General features: G+C 46.6%; 1 gene segment (V, D, J or C); it reads right to left on the bottom strand.

Moving 5' to 3' along the window:
• LOC146863219 (Ig kappa chain V-V regions-like) overlaps positions 1 to 7616 on the bottom strand; it is a 223788-nt gene extending 216172 nt beyond the window's left edge. The window contains exon 1 of the V gene segment in view: positions 7286 to 7616.
• Between the last annotated feature and the right edge of the window lie 15662 nt (positions 7617 to 23278).

Genomic DNA, 23278 nt, shown 5'->3' on the forward strand with positions numbered 1-23278 from the left:
TGCCCGGAGTACCTTGTCCCTCCTGGTCAGACTGGCTGCGTTGTTGTGTGCGAGCAGGGCTCCTGGCTGTATCCTGGGATGTGGCAGGAATGGGGGTGGTGGTTGGCCCAGTTGTACCTGACGCAGGTGCTGCAGGTGGTTGGGCACCAGAGGGGCCAGGTTGGTCGGGGTCATCCACGGAGTGGTGAGAGTCGTCGCTGCCGGTGGGATCCTCTTCACGTGGAGCCTGGTCCTGTGATTCTTCCCCCCCAGTGTTGGGGGGAGATCGACGACATTGACCTGTGTGTGAGAGAGACAATGTTAATTGTGTTACATGCGACATCCATGTTTCATTCATATTAAAGTTGGCACAGTTCCTTTGGGTAGTTGGATATGTCTAGCATTCCTCTCACAGTGCACTTGTGCATGGGTATGTCCCTTGGCCACAGCTTTCGACACTTTACCTATGTGTGACACACTCTTAGTTGATGCATCTTTTTGGAACGCAGTCAGCAGTGTAGTGGGCGGGCGTAGCGAGCCATGCACAGCCGCCTTACTTGTTGCCCTGTATGTGGGCAAATGGTGTTTTTTCCATACAATTTGAAAATGCGGGTAGGTGACTTATGCATTTGTGACTGGGTTCTAACAAACACAGTGAGTGGGTATACTGGGTGTAAGGTTATGTTTGTGCCTGCAGCACGGATCTACTCATGCACAGATTGACACATGGCCCAGTGTTTAGCAAAGGAAAAAGGGGGGTTAATGCGCTGCCAAACCTTGTCTACATGCACACAGTCCACCTGCTGACGAGTGAACATGGCCACACCACCCAAGGGTGATTTGGTCTCCCTCTGTCTCCCTTTCTCCCTCCCTCTCTCAGCCTCCTCCCTCTGTCCGTCTCCCTCTGTCTCCCTTTCTCCCTCCCTCTGTCCGTCTCCCTCTGTCTCCCTTTCTCCCTCCCTCTGTCACCCTCCTCCCTATGTCCGTCTCCCTCTGTCTCCCTTTCTCCCTCCCTCTGTCAGCCTCCTCCCTCTGTCCGTCTCCCTCTGTCTCCCTTTCTCCCTCCCTCTGTCAGCCTCCTCCCTCTGTCCGTCTCCCTCTGTCTCCCTTTCTCCCTCCCTCTGTCACCCTCCTCCCTCTGTCTGTCTCCCTCTGTCACCCTCTGTCTCCCTCCCTCTCTCTCCCCCTCTCCCTCCCTCTGTCTGTCACCCTCTGTCACCTCAGCCCAGCTTCCTGGGCACACACAGTTTGCCGGTCTTTCAAAGGCCATTGGCTTGTGCATGTGGCTTTGTTTGTTTCTACTCTCCAGGCACCCATTGGGCGGAGTGTCAGAGTCTGCGCTGCTGCTGTGGCGGTGTGTGCTGACACTCTTTCACAGTGATGCCTCTTCATTAGCTGCTGTTATGTGCAAATTGTGCCTTCATACCCATGTCATCCTGCAACGCGGCCACCATTTGCAGGCAACACAGTACTGTGTGGGGACACACTGTTTGTATGGCTCTGCACTAGGCCATATGGGCTGAGGGCATTGTTGTCTGCTTGTGAGTTGCACAATGTTAATTTTGAGGCCCACCCTCCCGGCATCCGGGACATCCTGTCTTGTGTTGGTGTTTTGTGTGGCCTGTGACTTGGCATGGCCTTGCTTGGTGCATGGGGCATGGAGCCGCTAGTGGCATGTGCGTGTTTTGGGAGTGTGGTTGTGTCCGGTGATGGCTTTGGGGTGGTTGCGTGCATAATTGGGATTTTGGTTGTGGATGGCGTTCCCCCATGTGAGGTGAGTTGTTTGTGTACTCACCAGGCTCTCGGACTCCTTCTACTCTGTGTACTCCCACCGGCGGCAGCGTGGCCATCACCTTCTCCTCCCAGGGATGGTAGTGTACCGGTCTGCGGGACGGCCCTCCTCCAGTGATGTGCCCCTGGTTATGATCATCCGTCATTTTGCGGCGGACTGTCCTCCGCAGATCGTACCACCTGGCTTGGCATTCATGCCTGGTCCTTCTGGTGTCCCCAACAGCATTCATACGATCAACGATCCTCTGCCACATGGCAGATTTTTCGGATATGCTGGTCTGTCTGACCAATGTTCCAAAGAGCCGTGGCTCGACTCTGATGATTTTGTCGACAAGGATCTTCAGCTCATCCTTTGTGAACTTTGGATTCTTGTTAGTGGGCATGGTGTGGGGTGTGGGTGTGGATGGTTGTGGGTGTGTGAGTGTGGTTGTGAAGGTGTGTGTGTGAATGTGATGAGGGGGTGTTTGTGATGGTGGTTGTGTGAAGGAGTGCAAGTGTAAGGTGTATTGATGGTTGAAGTATGGTGCAGTGCGTTGTCTCTGGGGTCTGGCAGTGGTGGATCTGTTGCAATGTTGCAAAGGATCATGGTTTGTGTGTGTTGGGCCTTTTTATTGGTCCATTTGTGGGTGTGGCTGTGTTTGAACTTTGGGTGGGTGTGTTATAAGGAGTGGTTGTGTTTTGGGCCTCTGTTTAGCTGTTTGGCAGTTGCAGGTGAGTGTATAGGATGTATTTGGGCTTGTTGGACATGTTTTGTGGTGTTGTGCGATTCAAATTGACTCTCCTTGTGTTGTTTTGCTTTGTCCTGGTTCAGTACGAGTGTTTTTGGCGTCTGTAAGGTGCGTACATCGGCCATGTTGGTGTACAGTGCTGACCTTTGCTATGGCTTAGTACGACTCGTACATGCGCGATGTTGGGTGAGGGTGCTGGTGTAGGGGCCTGGGGTAGGGTGCGTACAGACACGGGCAGGGTGTTGGTCTGCACCGTCCATAGGTGGTGGGGTTTCGGCCCGTACATACACGGGTGGGGGTACGCTCCGTACATACACGGGTGGGGGTATGCTCCATACATCCACGGGTGGGGGTACGCTCCATACATACACGGGTGGGGGTACGCTCCGTACATACATGGGTGGGGGTACGCTCCGTACATACATGGGTGGGGGTACGCTCTATTCATACATGGGTGGGGGTACGCTCCGTACATACACGGGTGGGGGTACGCTCCATACATACATGGGTGGGGGTACGCTCCATTCATACACGGGTGGGGGTACGCTCCGTACATACACGGGTGTGGGTACGCTCCGTACATACACGGGTGGGGGTACGCTCCGTACATACACGGGTGGGGGTACGCTCCGTTCATACATGGGTGGGGGTACGCCCCGTACATACGGGGGCTGGGGGGGTGTTCGGCGCGTACATACGGGGGCTGGGGGGGTGTTCGGCGCGTATGCGGGCACATGTCTCCATGGTAGATATATGAGTTCGGTCCGTATGGTGTTTTTTCCATACGGTTGTACAATCGGACGAACGGGACGGATCGTACTTGCACGCTCGGTCTTCAGATTTCCGATTCGTACGTAAAACCGTCCGGGGACGTGTCGGACACATTTTCCGACCCGAGGACGTGTGGGGGAATTTTCCCAATGCGATTCGTATGGACTTTTTCCCATACGAATCGTACTTGGCAGTTTGTACGGTGCTTGTACGATTCGTACGGAAAAAAATCCGGATACGATTCGTACGGGGAAAATTTTTACAGGATCGGAATCGGCCCCTTAGTAGGGGCACTCTACTATTTTTGGGCATCAAATGTGTGCAATCTCATTGCACAAAACTAAATGCAGCACAGTTATTTTTCTTTTTTTGCACGGATATAGCCCTCCAGCAAACGACTACTGGGAAGTGAGACCTAAAGCAAAAGTTTTGGGCAGAATGAGTGAATATTTAGGAATTTGATTTTTAAATTCGTAGTAATCTGTGCGGAACTGGCCATTTCTCTGGGATAGATTTAAAATGTTGCATTTAACCATGTTTACTTCGGCCTGCGGTGGTCCCTTCAACATTGGTGAACATCCAATGTTTTGGGTCTGATGCTAATGGTTTCCTCTTATATCCAAAGTGGTGACGTCACGCAGCTGGCCTCTACTTTCCGAAACAATTTACAGGCAGTGACTCGAAAAGCACCAGGCTGCAGAAAGTAGGGCGTGCGGCTGCAATTAAATACGTGCAGTGTATCACTCGAACAAGCACTGTGGCTCATAGTCATTTTACCACACACACACGAGCGAGGTAAAACAATGACTTCTGCAGTGCATTGCGGTCTATATTAGAATGTTTACTTTTTAACTCTGGTCTCCTAAAATACAATGTTATAAGGAGGGACCCTCACTTATACGCAATGGCACAGGTTAGAGACCAGAAAAGAGACCTACAGCAAACTCCTTCAAGAATACATTGCCTAAATGCACATTTCTGCCTGTGCCTCAGTAATGAATCGCCGCCCCCGGCCCGGTAAACGGAGGCGGCCGCCTGTGCACGCTCACTGCTGCAGCTGACAGTGTGCATACAGTAAGTGACTGCGATGTTGGATTCTACAGCCCCCACATCCAGACCCCCAGCACGCACCGCATCTCGAGCCTGCAGCCGCTCTCTTCGCAGTGTCCCCTTGAAGTGGGGTTTACTAGCAGTGAGCGCAGCAGAGCATTGTATTACACTGCATTACAAATCCAAGGCCCCGGACGTAATGGTCCGACTGCTCGCGGCCACAGTTGGTTGACAGTGCAGCTGGTTGTGAGTGGAGAAGAGGAATGTCAGACACCAAACAAGCATTGGCAATGCAACAAGACTCGCATTAACACAAGACCTATTTCATTGAAAACGTGAGTGCGGTTGGCCGCAAGAAGGCACGAGCATGACCGGGAATGCGCGGGAGGGTGGCGCGGCCCCAAGATGTCACGGACTTTGGGAGGGGGGGATTAGGAAGGGACAGAAAGAAAGTAGTCTGTGCAGTAAAGGGGCCAATAGCCATGGAATGATACAAATGACTGACATGGCTGTCATGGGGAGGGACTAACAAGCTTAAAACCAATCAGAAGGCAGCATTTATAACCTAAGCCAATGAAGAAGATGGGCCGGAGAGTGGGCGACGCCTCAATGAAGCTTCCACACTATAGTGTATACTGCATGCCTCGCAAAGTGATGGCAGCGCATTCACGCTGCAATGGTTGCGAGACCTAATTAAGGGAGAAGAAGGTAGGAAATAAAAAAACTTAGGAAGCAAGTAATAGAGAAAAATAGTACAAAACTCACTTAAAAAAACACAATAACTTGAATAAAACGCAAAATATACCATTATCTAAGACTGAGGGAAAGACAATAAATAAAAAAGATCAGGAAAAAAGTTTCGAGAAAGAAGGATGAAAAAGATTTAGGCAGGATTGAAAGGTAGGCCCCAGCACCATAACAGAGAAAAACAAGATGGCCGTGCCCATGCATGACAGCGTGGTGCAGTTTGCGTGATATTTCCTCCCATGCACGCAATCCGTTTTCCTGCACAGCGGAAATTTCACGCAAACGGGCAGGACAAACAACTCCGCCCGCTCGCAGAACTCCACGTAGAGCTGCAGATTTTATACCGCTTTTGTGGGGATCCCCGTAGCGTGTCTACGCGAAATCCGCCCAGGGTTATTTATTATCAGCGAAGCCACTATAATACAGAACTTCCAGAGCACAATAGAAGTGAGCCAACAATACAATTCCCACTACTTTTCCATCATGCCCGCTATGCACAAGAACACCAACACAGTTGTACATTTCATCGCATTCTGTTTTAACGCATTCCTTTACCAGACATGCGTTACAACGCGACTGCCATTACAACGCAAACTTTTACTGTGCATATTATTTCATCGAATATGCCCTTACCATGCATGTCTTTATAACAGAATTTGTTGTGAAACATGTTTAATAAAAGCATATGTGTGGTAAAGGTTTCCCTGAAGGTTTCCCTGAACCCTCCCTTAAACCCTAATCCCAGTCCTTGGCGCACCCCACCCTCGGACCCAACCCTTTTTAAAACAATACCCTTCCCTGCCCTAAACCCAAAGCGACTCTCTCTGACACTCAATCCTTCCCCTGCCCTAAGCCCTAAAACCCTAGCCCTGCACGACCCCCCAACACCAACCCTTTTCCTACCCCTTACCCTAAAACTCTACCCCTGTGAAAACCCCCCGTCCCAGTCCTTTACCTACCCTAGACCCTAAAACCCTACACCTGCTCAACCCTATCTGGCCTCCAGACCCTTCCCTACCCTAAACTCTAAAACAATACCCCTGCACAACCACCTCCAGGCTCCCAGCCCTTTACCTACCCTAAACCCTAAAACACTACCCCTGCACGACCTCCCCTGCATCGCAGACTTTAAAATAGTAGCCTCCTGCCCCAGGCCCAATCCCCCTTACTAGCTCGTCTGAGGGGGGCGGGACACATTGTTGTGAGGAAGCGGAAGAGTCTCTCCATTTCCTCTAACGTCATGGATTACCTGCTAACTCGGCTGTTTCCACGCATATGCATATATTTTTTACTATACATATGCCTTTACCATACATACCTTAAAAAAAAATTGGTTGTAAAGTCATGCATGGTAAAAGCATATGTGTAGTAAAAAAAATAGTAAAGTCTATGTGTTGTAATGACGCATGCGTTGTTACGCGTGCATTGTAATGGCATGCCTGGAAACAGCCATGTTTTATTGGCCGTTTTCCCACCAACACACACACTCACTCACACACACACGCACACACATTTTCAAATACTGCAAATTGTGAAGTTTAGTTTACTTTTGACAAAGATTATGCAGGGCCTGCAAACATCAGTTTATTATCAGCGAAGCCTCCATAAGCTAATACTTTGATAGCAGACTACAAGTGAACCAACACTACAATTCCCAGAATGAATTGTGTTGGTCAATCCCTGCTCTGGACTGGGACAGGCATTTCACAATAGCATCACATTGAAGCTCAGTATCAAAAGGACCCATTTTTTCAGTTTGGATGGCTGAAAGTTACAGTAGCTGCTGCCAGGAACTTGTAATTTACGATTATGAACAGCTTTTGTCGGTAAGGACTTCACCTACCGAGCTACCTTACCACAAGTGGACATTGGGTCATTAACTGTAAAACAAGATACAATCCCCAAAGATCTCACTGAAGTAACAGGCGTTAAAAACAATCTTTCTGAAACAGAGAGATACTGAGATGAAGGATTCCAGACATGGATGCCCAGTTTGATCTTCGAGTAACAACATACACAGAGCAACCTTTACTTGTAATGAAAACGCTGCACATTCAGCATTATAAGTTCAAAATCAATATGTGTTTTCTTGAATTTAGATTTGTTTGTGCTTTGCATCACACCCCAGTTGCAAAGTACCACCTAAATGCACGGAATTCCAAATAAGGCTTTTTTTCAACTCGCCTAAGAAATGACTGCGTCATTTAATTTAATTTTACCTTTTATAAAGAACGTAGTCCTAGCTGGGCATAATACAGCGTTGCCTCGGGGGTGGAGGTTGTTGGAAAGTACCGGAGTGCTGCTGCTCGCACACAGGAGCCTCGGGCGACGTTTGAGTCCAGCCGTTGCCAGGCAGGGGGTAAACCGCTTGTCCTGCAGGTTAAACTGGGAAACGATGATTTTCAGGGTTCTTTACACTCAGCAAAGCGTCTTTGCTCCCCCGTGACTTCCACTCAGTGTGGGCTTCAGCTGTCCTAGGCAGACTGAGTTATAAAGCTGACAGGAGTCTGGTGCTGCCAAACTACTCTGTTTCCCAAAACAGCCCTGCACAGCCCTCCTTTCAAGAGCGACGCCCCTGGCAACTAGCCTGGAACGGATATGGCCAAGGGCGCCGGATCCACACGATGATTAGTACTGAGCCTGTTTGCTTATGTTTCTTTAATATGAGAATCTGGATCCACTTGGCATGAGTGGAGTGCCACCTGAAGGTAGCAGTTAACCCTTTTTTGATAAAGTTTAGCAACTTTTTTATAAATGACTCGGCAGGGGAGGATCACATTATGCGGCAATTAATGCTGACTAAAATATGCAGCAAGAAAAGGCGAATTATGCAACATAACGCAGCACTTTGTGATGGTAATATTTTATTTTGTCCTTTTTAGGTTTTGCCTGCATAGAGCTTGCACCCTTTTGTAAGTAAGGAAAAAGTAAGTTAAAAAGACTTCGAAAGGGCCTTAGAACCCGTCTCTTACTTACTTGACCTTACTATTAGCTAATTCCAACGTCATTCTAATGTAGGTGTATTTGGTTGGCCAGTAAATCATCTCCCGTTCGTCCACTTTCCCTTCACTCTTGCTTTGCTGTCTGTGAGAATGTCATCTAATTTGGCCCTGATCACCCACATTTTTTTTACTGATACTGGTGGTAACTGACTCTGACTATGCCTGGGACCCCGCTAACTATGCCCCGGGCCAGTGCTCTGATTAAGAGGTATATGGTAATTAGGTTTACTTACAATTGGTTTGACAACCAACCTGTAAGAATCCCCAGTATATGGTAGGGCATGTAGGTTTAGAGGCCCAGCAGATGTAATACACTTAAGTGTGCCTGTCTGTGTTGCCTGCTGGTCTTTTAATACTCAGTCCTGCTTTGCAAGCTGCTTTTAAATTTAAAACATATGCAAATTCAACTTCAAGGTACTTCCAAAGTATTAAACTTCCTTATTTTTACATATAAGTCACCACTGAAGTCTGCCCCAGGTGCCCCCAGTGTAGAGTGCCATGTAAAATGAAGCAGGGACATTTAAAAAAATGTTTTATATGCTCTGGTGAGGAAAGTCTGCCATGTTTGTGTTTCCTCATTGTAGCATTTTAGCTCCATAGGCTAACATGGGAATATTTTAACAAAGTATAACTATCGACAGAAGTGAGCTAAAATAATATTTCGACGACTTAAAAGATTTGCATTGATAAATACAAAAACCTGCCACTGTAACTAGTACAGACAGGAAGTTACACAACCTTTTTTTTACTGTAAGCCACAATCTAGCCTTCTAGCAGCTTCTCCTCATTTGTCAGCCTTGCCAGTCTGAGCGAAACTGCTTTGATGAGGTGATAAGTGGCCTGCATAGAGGCAGAGGTTATCAGGTGGGGGCATGTTAGACCTGCTCCTCTTCAGGTTTCCCTAAAGTTCTTCATTTTCCCCTTGAGTTTTGCCAATTGTCTTGACCTTAGGACTCTGGGCACTTTACTCCTGCCACTGCAGCGGGAAAGTGCGTACTGGCACAAATAATGTCCTTGGAGTATGTCCGACCTGAGATTGCAGGCCCGTCGGTGCACTGACACCGATGATGTTTCCGAGCCACAGGACACCAGCCTCCCACTGCAGGCCGGTGTGCACATTGGCACCAGTTACAGGCGGCATGCCTACCAGCGCACACGTGTGCCAAAGGAGCTTGTCAACAGTGTCAGGTCTGCTGTTCCAGGGCTGTGGTGTGCGCACTTGCATGGATCATGCTTTTAAACATGTGTTCAACCTACCATGGCAGGACTGTGATGGCGCAATTGCGTGCATACTAAGGCTGGTCTTTTGAAAGCACTGGTCATCCTGAGGGAACCCTTCACTTCCACTTGAAGGGGAAGGTGAAGTTTTGGGCAAGTGCACAACTGTGTTCCCTGCCCATATAACACAGAATAAACCGCATGTTTCCCTACTGATGAGGCTTGCTCTTCCCATAGGTTAGCATGGGGAAGTAGTTGTCAGTACTTCAAGCTGTAATAGTGGATTGTAGTGGTGCAGCCGGATGGTGTTTCCTATCTATGGATCCGCAATACCAAACCCTTTACAGTGGTAAAGGTTGACTTGGAATAGCTCACTTAGAAATGGCCCTTATAGAAACGTGGACATTTCAATGCTCTAAAACTCTTTGTGCGCCATGCTGCTTGGTGCCTGACAACACTGGAAGGTGGGGGAGCATATCTGGCCATTCCCCAGTGACACCCATATAGCATTGGGCATGCACTGGAATGGCCGAAGTCTGCCATTTGTGTGCCTGGCAGAATAGATGGGAGAAAACATTTGTGACACTTGGCCTCTGGAGACAAATCATGGAGACAAATCATTGCCCTCTACGACAACTTCAGTGAACCAACAGCGAACACCAACCCCCCTCCCACCGCCACAGATAAGCCGAACATCGCATCCTGGGATCCCGTTACCATCGAACTTATTACAGCCACGATGAAGAAAACCACTCAGGAGCCCCAAAGGACCCTTGCCTACCGCATGTCTTCCACAGGGCTGCCACCATCATCGCACCCGAACTGGAACGCACCAACAACATCTCCCTCAGATCAGGCATCTGCCCAGAGGACTGGAAACGGGCGGAGGTTAAACCCCTCCTCAAGAAACCATAAGTCTACCCAACGGACCTGAAAAACTACCGGCCCATCTCTTTCCTCCCCTTTGCGGCCAAAGTCACAGAGAGACTCGTAAACACCCAGCTGACCGACTTCATAGAATAGAACTCCATCCTGGATGCCTCCCAGTCTGGATTCAGCAGCAACCACAGCACTGAGACCGCCCTCCTCGCCGCCACCGATGACATACGCATGCTACTCAACCAGGGACACACCACGGCCATCATCCTTCTAGACCTCTCCGCAGCCTTCACACCGTCTCACATCACTCTCTCGCAGCCAGACTACACGATGCAGGAATACATGGAGCCGCTCTCGACTGGATCCAATTCTTCCTCTCCTGCAGAACCTAGAGGATCCGACTCCCTCCCTTCCTCTCCAAACCCACAGAAATCAACTGAGGAGAATCCCAGGGATCTTCTCTCAGCCCTCCACGCTCTTCAACATGTACATGGCCCCCGTCGCCACCATTGTGAAACAGCATGGGCTCACCATTATATCCTACGCCGACGACACCCAGCTCATCCTCTCACTCACAAAGAATCTCAAGGACACCAGACTCTGTTTCCAGGAAGGTATGAGAAATGTGGCAGCCTGGATAAACGACAGCTGCTTGAGGCTGAACTCAGAGAAGACCGAGGTCCGCACCTCCACCTGGGGCAACACCTGGTGGCCCGCCGCCCTCGGGAGCTCACCCACCCCCAAAGACCACACGCAAAACCTCTGCATCATCCTTGACTCCTCCCTCTCCATGAACCGCCAGATCAACGCCGTCGCCCCGCTAGTTTCAACTGCCTTTGCATCCTCCACAAAACCTTCAAGTGGATCCCCTCGACTGCAGAAGGACCATCACCCACGCACTCATTACCAGCGGACTGGACTAAGGCAACGCCCTCTACGGCGGAATCAGCAGAACTCTTCTGCATAGACTCCAGGCAATCCGGAATTCCGCAGCCAGACTCGTCCTCGGGACACTGCGCCATGGGTACAGAGCAAGAATATCGATGTATAAATATCGACCTACAGAAATATCGAGATAAAAATATCGTGGGTACGAAATATCGATGTAAAAAATATCGTGGTAAAGAATATCGATTGTTAGGTAATTAATATCGATTGCAAAACAATCCAAGTGTTAAATATTGTTAACAAAAATAAAGTTGTTAAAAATATCAATTCATTATTCATGTTATGTATTTTAGTATTTTGTATGAGAATTGTTAGTATTTTTATTATATGTGTTACATTTTGCGTCTTTAGTTCCGTAGCGGGTTGTGCGTTTATAGGAGAATAGGGTGGGAAGTAATTTAATTATATAGATTTTAATTATTATTTATAGTATTTAATAATTATTTTTAGATCGAATTTTGCTTTTTTAGTTCCGTAGCGGGTTGTGGGTTTATAGGGGAATAGGGTGGGAAGTAATTTAATTATATAAAATGTATTTAATAATTTATATTTATTCATAATTGTATAATTGTGTTCTTATAGAGTTATAAATGTGTAAATTAATTTATTAAATAATTGTTTGATTATTAACTGTTAATTATTTTAAATTAATTAATTAATAATTAATTATGTCAATTGTTTAATTAATTTTAGGTGTGTGTTGTTTTTATAGGTGTAAATGGTGGGAAGTAATATATTTTTTATTCATGATTTAGTAATTATTTGTTAATTAGTGTGCATTAATTAATTTGTTAATTTGTAATAATTAATTTGAATGAATTAATTAGTAATTATTAATTGTAATTGCGTAATTAATTTTAGATGTGTGTTGTGGATATTATAGTGTTAAACAATGTGTAATTAATGAATGTTTTGTTTTATAATAATATATTTAAATTTCAATATTAATTATGTTAGTAATGGAAATAAAATTTAATAAAAATGTTGATGTTTATTTTTTTATTGGTGTGGTATCCAGCATTTTGGAGTGGGAATAGTAATTTTTACCCCACAGCTATCCAACACTTTCCCTACTGTTGAACTTACTGGAGTGTGAATAGTAATATTTATCCCTCCGCTAGCCAACATTTTCCCTACTGTTGCACTCACTGGAGTGGGAATAGTAATTCTTACCCCTCCGCTATCCCACACTTTCCCTACTGCAGCACTAACTGGAGTGGGAATAGTAATTTTTACCCCTTTGCTATCCAGCACTTTCCCTGCTTTTGCACTCACTGGAGTGGGAATAGTCCTTTTTACCCCTCCGCTATCCAACACTTTCCCTACTGCTGCACTCACTGGAGTGGGAATAGTAATTTGTACCCCTCCGCTATCCAACACTTTCCCTACTGTTCCACTCACTGGAATGGGAATAGTAATTTCTACCCCTCCTCTATCAAACATTTTCCCTACTATTGTATTTATTGTGTTGCGAAATGTATTTTTAATATTTCCTTTAATATTTTAATGTGTTAATTAATTATAGAATGTTTTATTTTATTTTAAATTATTCATATATGTATATATTTTATTTTTATATAATTTAAAAAGTTTATAAATTAAGTAAAGATAATAGTTAATAAAATGTTTTTAAGTAAATATATGTATTTGACCACATTTTTGGGTGTTTTTATTTTATTTAAGTTTATTTGTTATATTTAGTTAAAATATGTATTAAATGTATTTTATTTTGTTAAATATATTAATATTATTTAATATATTTTATTTCATGTATATATCTTTTTTAAGTTGATATTTTTTACACATATATTTTTTACTTCGATATTTTTGTATCAATATTATTGTACTTACCTGTTTAAGTATAGGGAGTCAATATTTTTGTATTCGATATTTTTACCACAATATTTTTGTAAAAATATATTTTTTTAAATCGAGATTTAATCAGGGAACTGCGCCATGAGCACATGACTCAACACCGACAAGGCTTCCACTGGCTCCCCGTCGAGAAGAGGGTCACCTTCAAACTCCTCAACCACGCCTACAAATCCCTCCAAAACATCGGACCCAAATACCTCAACGAGAGAGTGTCCTTCCATGCACCAAAGAGGAACCTCCGCTCCGCCGACCTCGCCCTGGCAGAGGTCCCCCGCATCGGCAGAAAGAGAACTGGCGGGAGAGCTTTCTACTACATCGCAGCCAAAACCTGAAACAAGCTCCCTGCGAACATCAGATGCTCCTCGATCCTGCACATGTTCAGGAAGGACCTCAAGACCTGGCTCTTTGACTGACCAAGAGCTGCCCCCCCGCGCCTTGAGACCTTCATGGGTGAGTAGCGCGCTATATAAACCCCTTATTGAATGATTGATCATAAAGAGAGAGATCTGTATTCAGTGGCCTCATGGCAGACAATACGGAAATTTAGGGGGCACATCTGTGGTTCAAAGGGATACCCTTTGAAGCTCCCCAACTTCAAAGGCACACTACAGTATAACTACTGAGGCCACACTGCTGCAAAAGAGAAGATACACTTGTGGAGCTAGGAAATTCGTAATGACGATCCAGCACATGTACTCTTTATGACTTCCCTGTGCACTTACAATATCCTAGAATGGGCTGGATATTGTAGAGGCACATCTGTTCATGCAGATGTGTCCACACATGAGATATAGAGCACCCAGTCTTAGGGTTATTAAGGCCTGCCAGAGGGGTGGCTTACCTATATCCCAAGTGTACTATGAGGCATGGCACACAGGGTTGTGTGCCATGTTGATTCTTCAGATATTCCTGCACCAAGACATGCCCCCTGCATTGATAGTCAGCATAACCTTGGTGAGTGGTCCCCAGGGTAGCTCAATTCATGCTACAACCTTAGGTGACCCTCTTCAGTGCCAATGCCCTAGGTAACAGGAGTACCTTTTACTAGGTTACTGAAGTTAACAATCGTGGCATAGTTTTAGGATAAGAGATCTGGTACTGGGGTCCTGGTTAGGAGAGACCCACTGCACTCACAGTTTGAAGCCACATCAGGCATCAAGCAAAAAGTGGGGCTAAAAATGTAAAAAGAGGCACTTTCCTACATGAAATCCAAAACAAAAGAACATGAAACTAACCTTTCCCTAGGAAATCTTCATCGTCTAAGTGGGAGAACTTGGAAAGGCCATCTTCATTGGCAGTCCTAGGTCGGTGTTCCACTGCAGAGTCCTTTCCCTGTAGGGACATGGACCAATGTATCAATTTGGGGTTTTTGCTTTCCATCTGCATCAGCCATCTTGGAGGCTTGTGGTCAGTTTGAAAAAGGCCCAAACAGGTAGGTTCTGGACTTCTTAAGGGCCCAGAACACAGCAAAGGCTTCCCTCTGTCAAAGCCCAGCTCACCTGAGTTTCTGTTCAGTTCTGATGGAGGTTGAAGACAGTCCGACCCCACCCTGAAACCACTTGTTCCAGCAAACAGTGCACTAAGAACCAGAAGCTCAAGGGAAGGGGGGAAGTGGATAAAATAAAAAAAGAGAGAGACAACACCATTCTTGCGTTTCCACTGTTGAAGTGCCGTTACAAGCTGCGGCCCTCTCTGATTTCTGTAGAAACGGGTGCCTATTGGAATATAAACAAAGAACAGATAAGTGCAACCTATCCCTACATGTGTTCCTGACTAACCCTTAATCTATTAGAAATTCCCTTCTACAAGTACCTCTTGGATCCTGGTATTTAGCTTCCAGGTTTGGTATGTGTTACTGTTCTGGGATGTGTTTTCTATTACTGTAAAATTCCTATATTCCTATAAAAATCAAACGAATATCATTATCAGAGTTATCAACATCTAACATTCACCTTAATATAACTGAAGCCGAAGTTCTTAATTGTAAACTCACTTTTCACACATTTCCAGACTTTTATAAACAAATACTGTACTTTTACATCAAGATAACGCAGGTAATTAGTTCAAGTCCTTGCTTTACTGTTGGCCTTGCTGCCAATGATTTCCTCTGTTCGATTTTTAAAAGTTCCAAGTAAAACAATGTTTATTTCACTAAGTTCCACAAAGTATTCTTCCACAAGTTCGTGGGAGCTATCTTGTTCCAAATTGTCTATACATGAATCCAGAAATCGCCGTCAAAGTTCTTTCAGGTAATAAAAGGTTTTGCACTTACTTGTTGCTGGAAAGGGGTACTGATCAGTCTAACCTTGTCCTCTTTCTCTTTTTCCGGTTGATTGCAGTGGGCAGAAGAGGGACTGAGGCAGGAAGGAGCTGGAAACTGGAAGAAGGAAGAGCCAACAGTCATGCCCGTTGAAGCCAATGAAGGTCAGGAGAGAGCAGGAATGCCAGCTCCGAAGGATATGTCCTCAGGTAAGCAGGAGGTAGACGAGCACAAGCACTGGATGAGGCTCAGGGGCTGTCTTTTATAGACAGGACTGGGTGTGGTTCGAAGAGCTGGGTGTGGTTCAAAGAACTGGGTGTGGTTCTCACATGCCGGTGTGCAGAGCTTCTGTTATTATGCTAATGAGTAGAATTAACACCTGCTGCCCATGTTCTAGAAAGGGGTGCAGAGCTTCAGTTATTAAACAAATGAGTTGAAGTAACACATGGCCTAGGGAGGGGTTTTCTAAATAAGCCTTGGTAAATGCAAGGTCCAATGTGCAATCAAACAGAAAAATCCAAACTTGTGAATACATTAAGCAACATACACAGAAGCCTAGGGAGGGGGCTGAGATAACAAGAAAGGCTTTCAATAGTATGTTTAAAAGAGAGATATTACTAAGACCACTAGTGCAATGAGAGGGGACATGCTCTTTGCTGTGCACAAACCCTAACACCCTCTCAATGGCACTCCAACACTGCTCTCTGGGATGAAGCCTCCTGTTTATAAAAGCAAAAGGTTGGTCATGGCCATCATCATTGGTTTTGGATAGGACAGCTCCTATCCCATGTTTAGAGGCATCTGTCTGTGAATTTCATGACATAATCTGGAGCTTTTAGAATAGGCGCTGAGCACATTGCTCTGTTCAGGGTGTCAAAAGCCTTTTGACAACTCACTGTCCAACTAACCTCCATGGGCATCTTCTTGTAGGTCAGTTTTGTGAGGGGGGTCACAATGGACCCATATCCCTGCACAATCCTACCATAACACTCAGTCAAGCCAATGAATGCCCTAACTTGAGTCTGGATTGTTGGAGCTACACTATCCAGAATTGTCTGAATTATCGGTGGCAGTGGTTAAACTTGGCCTGTACCTACAAGGTGGCCCAAGTATACAACCTTGCCCTACCCTATCTGGCATTTGCTTGATTTGACAGAAAGGCCTGCCTTTTTCAGAACTTTCAGGACATTTTGGAGGTGGATCACATGATCATGCCAGGTGGAGCTACAGAAACATTGTATAGATAAGCTGCACTAAAGGAGTGCACTCCAGCGAGGACTTTGTTCACCACCCTCTGAAAGGTGGCAGGGCATTCTTTAATCCAACGGGCATCTCAGTCAAGTGGAAGTACCCATCTGGGGCAGAGAATACTGACTTCTCTTTTGCTCCTGGGGTCAGTCATACCCAGCAGTACCCTGATCTGAGATCAAAAGTATTAAGATATTGGGCTGCCTCTAACCTGTCATTTAACTCATCTGCTCTAGGGATTGGATTATCATCTGTTTTTGTGACTGCATTGAGGTCAATATAATCCACACAAAACCTAATTTCTTTTTTACCACCCTTGGGATGAGGCTTGGAGACTAAAATAACTGGGCTGCCTTAGGGGCTCTCTGAGGGCTCAATCACACCCAGATTGCTTACTACAGCATTGATGCTCTATTTGACATGGTCTGAATGCCTGTAGATTTTATTTGTAAGAGTTAGGCTATTACCAGTGTATACGTCGTGGGTATGCCAGTTAGTCAGACCAGGGATCAAGGTGAAGAGCTCAGAAAACCTATTTAAGACCTGCCTGCAATCAGAATGCTGCTGTTCACTGAGGGTGTCTGCCAAGACCACTTCTTCAACTGAACCATCTTTGGCACTGTGGGAGAGGAGGTCAGGGAAAGGCTCGCTCTCAGCTCCTTATCCTCCTCTGTGACCATGAGCATGATGCCAGATCAGCCTGGTCATTGTTGGGTTTAAGGCAATTTACTATGTTCCGAAAAACTCCACTTCGCAAAGAGGAGTTTTTTTCTTGCTCGCTTTTATCAACGTCAAGTTGGCAAGGAAAATTCACCTCCCAGTGACATTTTCCTCGTTTGCGATCGTCAACATCAAGTTGGTGATCGTGAGCGTGGAAAATCAACCTCCCGGTGAGATTCCTCAACGCGGGTGGTCAGAGTTCTTATTGCGAGGGGTTGAGTATGCTCAGGACCACTCACGTTGAGAAACTGTCTGTTCACATTGAGAAATCTGCCGTTCGAGTAAAAATCTACTCGAGCGGCAGAAAGGAAGCAGTGCCCCCTTGCGCTGTGCATGGTGCTGTTCATGATGATTGCACAGTGCAGACAAGCATCTGGCACTGAAAATCATTGCGAACAGCATTTATCTAACGCACTCAGGCGCTTGCGGAGCTTCGCGTAGCGCAGCAGAGGTTTTTTTTGCACTTTGGTGGGTTACGCCTAGCGGAACTCCGTGAACTCCACCAAGACTTGCAATTTAAATTTATGACCCTCTGGGGGTGCCTATATGTGCCACAGTCCACCAGTTAGGGGACCTCCTTTGCTCTTGCAAGGATAGGGTAGGGCCCAGTGCACTTTTCCCAGAGGATCCTAGGTGCCACAGGTTCCAAAACCCATACATTGTGTCCTGGTTGGAACTCCACCATGGCAGCTTTATCGTCATACCAGAGCTTCAGGAGATCTTGGTCTGCCTCAAGGTTTTTGTTGACTTTTTAGGTCTCGCCTAGGCAGCGCTTGCGCTGTCTCGTTGAGACATGCAGTATATACTATAGCAGGGGAAACTTTGTTTAAGCTCCGCCCACTCTCTGCCCATCTTTTCGATTGGCTTACATCCTAAATGCTGCATTCTGATTGGTTTTTAAATTGTTAGTCCATCCTCCTGGGCAGCCATCTTGTCATTTGTATCCTTCCCCGGCTATTGGCCCCTTTACTCCAACACTATTTTCTGCCCTGTGTTCCCCCCCCCCAGCCCCCTCCTGCAGTTCTGACTTTTTGCACCCCCTCTTCACCCCCTCCCACTCCCATTTGTGTCTTCTTAAAAGCCGAACTCACATTTGTAATGCAATACGTCTCACGTAAATGCGAGTTGTATTGCATTGCAAATGCTTGTTTTAAAGTAGTGCGCATTGTGTACGAAGACCGGAAGTCAGGCATCTCGCGCCTCAGTGTGGGCGGGGCTCCCGTGCACCAAGGAGAGCCCCGCACATTGGTCCTGTTCTCCTGCCCCTATTGCGCCTATTTGCCCTCTGCTGCCCTAGAGCGTGGAATGTCACGCACTCATAGTGCGCCAACATCATGTACTTAATGCTGCCACGCTTTTAAGGGTGAAGCTCATGCGCTTCACACTTACTTCCGGGTAGGACAGGTTCACGGAGAGCAGGCTGGCTGCAGTGCGCGTGCGCGCCGCTTGGACATCGCCTCAGAGAATAACAGAATGGCGGCGCCCGTGCCATGCAGCCTGCCATTAGAAGTGCTGGGGAGGAAGAGCGCATGGACTCTCCTGTGGACGCCCGTCACTAAGGTAAGCTTTTATGTAACATGAACTGCACCACAGAAGCAATGGCGAGGATGGAAGAAACTAATTATACATTTCTTTCAAATTTCTTCAGAGACGTTTCTTTTCGGTTTAAAGCACAGATTGATTACCAAGCTATGCGATGAATCAAAAGAAAGACACGACTTGTTACCTAATTAGAAGTTCCCGCGCTCTTAGTGTGCAGTCATTTCTCTGCCATTTGATCTCTGAGCCACCGGCAATGTCTCCGAACTCAGCGCTGTACTACGTAATGTATAATCTCTACAAATGGGCCGATGTTTTCCGTTAAACTATTACCGATGTTTAACTGGATAACCACGTTCACGTACAATAGCTGCCGACGCTTTTTTACTTAAACACTCAGGCACTCGCCAGTAGGGGAAACAATTTGAAAAGATCGATAATTGTTTAAATCGATAGTTACACACTATGTAAAGTGTCTACCTTGTTTACCGATGCTCTCTTCTGGACTAACTGCACTGAAATGCTCTTCCTCGGATTCTGAGAGTATAGATGGCCTAATTATGCCACAAAGCTCTCAAGAATTTCCTCCTGTGCAGTGACCACTTACATTGAAGTATTCTCGTGACATCCTTTTTGTGGTGGCCCTAGCATGACCCCTGGATCACGTTCTGAGATAATATATATGTACTTTCTGCCACTCGCTCCTACACTTTCTCATTTCCTCTCCTCGTCAGTTATCTAACCACGTTCTAAACAATTTTTTTCTGCACCAGATGGCATTGCTTTTGCACGTTTCTTGGGAACATTTAGGTTTCATTTCAAACAAATGCTATATTTAATTTGCGAATAAAATTCATTCGATTTTCCCTCTTTGGGAGTGGCACTATACCTGGAATACCCTTGTGCCTATTCTTGATTTGTAGACCTTTACCTTATTGACGAGTATAGTTTATTTAAGAACTCTTAACTGGCAGTATTTTAACACAATATTGCATTGTGGGTACCCAGTCTACAGCCAGGGTACCTCCTAAGAATTCGTGTCACTTCCAAACTTTTTAGTAAATATTTACAGCTTTTGTTTGATTGACCATATTTAAGTCTGGTGGGGAGACTACTTTACGTCTCTAATTACATATATTTTAATTCAGAAGTCTTTGTCATGTACAAGTTAAAGATTTTTCTTATAAGTTGTGAAAGTTTTGTGCTGGATCGATTACCTGCTGCTGATTCTTTATTCAAGAGTAATGATTACAACTTGATTCATTTTGGTTTTGAAAATACTACATACTACAGGGCCAACCAACTCAATGGAGCATGCTTTATGCCCTTGGTGTGGAACCATTGTGAATAACATTTCAGTGCTTCCATAGCCCATTGTGTAGCCAAACATTGTTTTTCGATAGTGGCATATGTCATCTCATGAGTCAACACTGTTGAACTCATGCAAAACACTTGGTGTTCCCCAAACTCCTGAAGCGAGACTGTCCCAAGCCCAGTCCAAGAAGCATCTGTTTGTAGCAAAAGTTATTTTATAATACGGTCATCTCAAGACTGGATCTACTGCTAATCTTTCAGGGGCGTGAGCTGTGGATAAAGCCTAAATACCCAATTACAAGGATCCTGTTGTGAGGTCCTTTAATTCATGCTAAGTGCTATTAAGGTCTCCTGTGTCCAGCTTTCCCCACACTGCCTGCCACCCATGCTACCTACCTCCTCCATGTCCTTCTGCCCACAAAGAGATTGCTCCATAGAAATTGTCTTCAAATCTTGTATTTTGAGTGATATGACCACCAAAGGCCCTGATTCTATATTAAAAACACAGCTTTGGACTATACCATTTCCCTCTGAAAGGCAATATTTCTCTCCTTGTGTTCCCATACCTGGGGTGTCACGCAGTTTGGTGCTTACTTTCCCTCCATATTAAAGAACAGTAGATGTTTCAGCACCCAGGCTAATGTGCTTCATAGCCTAATACATAGAAGGTCCCAAAGGCGAGACCGATGCATTGCAAATGCTTGTTCCATGTACTCAGCCATCCTGGAACGAAGATCAAGCACATATTCCACAATGACTTGCTTAGGTTCACTGAGAGGTCTCTACCATCCCTCCTTCACAAGACAGAGTGGTCCTCTTACAGGGTGTCCAAACAGGAGTTTATATGGGGAAACCCTACTCCCTTCTGTGGCACCTCTCTGTAAGCAAAAAGCAGGCATAGTATTAAAATATCCCATCTCCTTCTCAGTTTTTCAGGGAGCCCACCAATCACGCTTTCAATGTCTTGTTGACTCTTTCAACAAAACATTGATTTGTGGGTGATATGTGGTAGTGAACTGTTAGATCACAACACATTCAGCCCACATGTGCTTGATGCAGACATGAAGTTGGTAACTCTGTCTGATACTAACTCCTTAGGAAACCCTATCCTGAGGAAGATACCAAAGAGGGCCTTCGCCACTACAGAGACAGTGAGGGTCCTTAGGGGAAGTGTTTCGGGGTACCTGGTGGCATGATCCACTACCACCAGAATAAATCTGTTTGTTGATGTGGTTTGAGGGGCAATGGAACCAACAATGTCAATCAATCAATCAATCAATCATTTGTAGAGCGCACTACTTACCCATGAGGGCATCAAGGCGCTGGGGGGGGTGCTGCTACTGCTGGAATAGCCAGGTCTTGAGGAGTCTCCTGAAGGCCAGCAGGTCTTGGGTCTGTAGTAGGTGGATGGGGAGGGTGTTCCAGGTTTTTGCGGAGAGGTGGGGGAACGATCTGCGGACGGCAGTTGCTCGATGGATGTAGGGGACGGTGGCGATGGCGAGATCAGCGGAGCAAAGCTGGCAGGTCGGGGTGTAGAAGGTGAGTCGTTTGTTGAGGTACACTGGTCCGGTGTTGTGCAGTGCTTTGTGAGCATGGGTGAGGAGCTTTAAGGTGATCCTCTTGATGACAGGAAGCCAGTACAGGTCATTCAGGTGGGCTGGGGGTGTGGTGATGTCGAGGATGAGGCGTGCAGCGGCGTTCTTTTTGCGTTGTAGTCATTTCTGGAGTTTGGCTGAGGTTTCTGCTTAGAGAGCGTTGCTGTAGTCTAGTCTGCTGCTGACGAGGGCCTGGGTGACCGTCCTTCTGGTTCCAGTGGGGATCCATCTGTAGATCTTGCAGAGCATGCGGAGGGTGTTGAAGCAGGAGGAGGAGACGGCTTTTACTTGCTGGGTCATTAAGAAAGCGGAGTCCAGAATGACTCCCAGGTTGCGTGCATGGTCGGTGGGCGTTGGTGCAGCTCCCAGTGCGGCCGGCCACCATGAGTTGTCCCAGGCGGAGGGGTTGGATCCGATGATGAGGACCACCGTCTTGTCCGAGTTCAGTTTCAGACGGCTGTTCATCATCCATTCGGCGATGGCCTTCATTCCTTCGTGTAGGTTGGATTTGGCGGTGGTGGGGGCCATGGTGAAGGAGAGGATCAGTTGGGTGTCGTCGGTGAATGAGATGATGTTGAAGTCGTGCGATCGAACGATGTTGGCGAGCGGTGACATGTAGACGTTGAAGAGTGTTGGGCTGAGGGACGATCCTTGGGGTACGCCGCAGATGATCTTGGTGCCTTTAGATTAGAATGGCGGGAGGCGGACACTCTGGGTTCTGCCGGCGAGGAAGCAGGTGGTCCAGTCCAGTGCTTTGTTGCGGATCCCTGCGTTGTGGAGGCGTGTGCGGAGGGTGTGGTGGCAGACGGTGTTGAAGGTGACCGAGAGGTCCAGGAGGATGAGGGCCGCAGTTGTCCAGCATGGCCCTGATGTCGTCGGTGGCGGCGATGAGGGCTGTTTCGGTGCTGTGGTTGCTGTGGAATCCAGATTGGGAGGGGTCCAGGATGTTGTTCTTTTCGAGGAAGGAGGTCAGTTGCCTGTTGACAATCTTCTCAATGACTTTCGCAGGGGACGGGAGGAGGGAGATGGGCCGGAAGTTCTTGAGGTCCTTGGGATCTGCCTTGGGTTTCTTGAGTAGGGCGCTGATCTAGGCGTGCTTCCAGCTCTCTGGGAAGGTGGTGGTCTTGAAGGAGCTGTTGATGATCTTGTGGAGATGGGGTGCGATGGTGGAGCTTGCTTTGTTGAAGATGTGGTGCGGGCAGGGATCATATGGTGAGCCGGAGTGGATGGTGTTCATGATTTCGATGGTGTCTTCATCGTTGACGTGGGTCCAGGAGAGCAGGGGGTTTAAGTGGCTGGGGGGTGGTGCGTCTGAGGTGATTATGTCTGTGGGGGGGCCTGGTTGCTGAAGCTGTCGTGGATGTCTGTGATCCTGGGGTGGAAGAAAGTGGCTAGGGAGTCGCAGAGGTCTTGTGATGGCTGGATGTCGTTGGAGTTGGAGCTGGGGTTGGAAAGTTCCCTTACGATGTTGAAGAGCTCTTTTCTTTTGTGTGCATTGTTGTCAATGCGCTCTTTGAAGGAGGTCCTTTTGGGGATTCAGATGAGTTGGTGGTGTCTGCGGATGGCGCTCTTGTAGGCTGTGTTGCTGTCCGGTGTCTGTTCATGGTGCCACTT

The sequence above is a fragment of the Triturus cristatus genome, chromosome 2_2 (assembly GCF_964204655.1).
Source record: "Triturus cristatus chromosome 2_2, aTriCri1.1, whole genome shotgun sequence".
In the NCBI taxonomy this organism is placed as follows: Eukaryota; Metazoa; Chordata; class Amphibia; order Caudata; family Salamandridae; genus Triturus; species Triturus cristatus.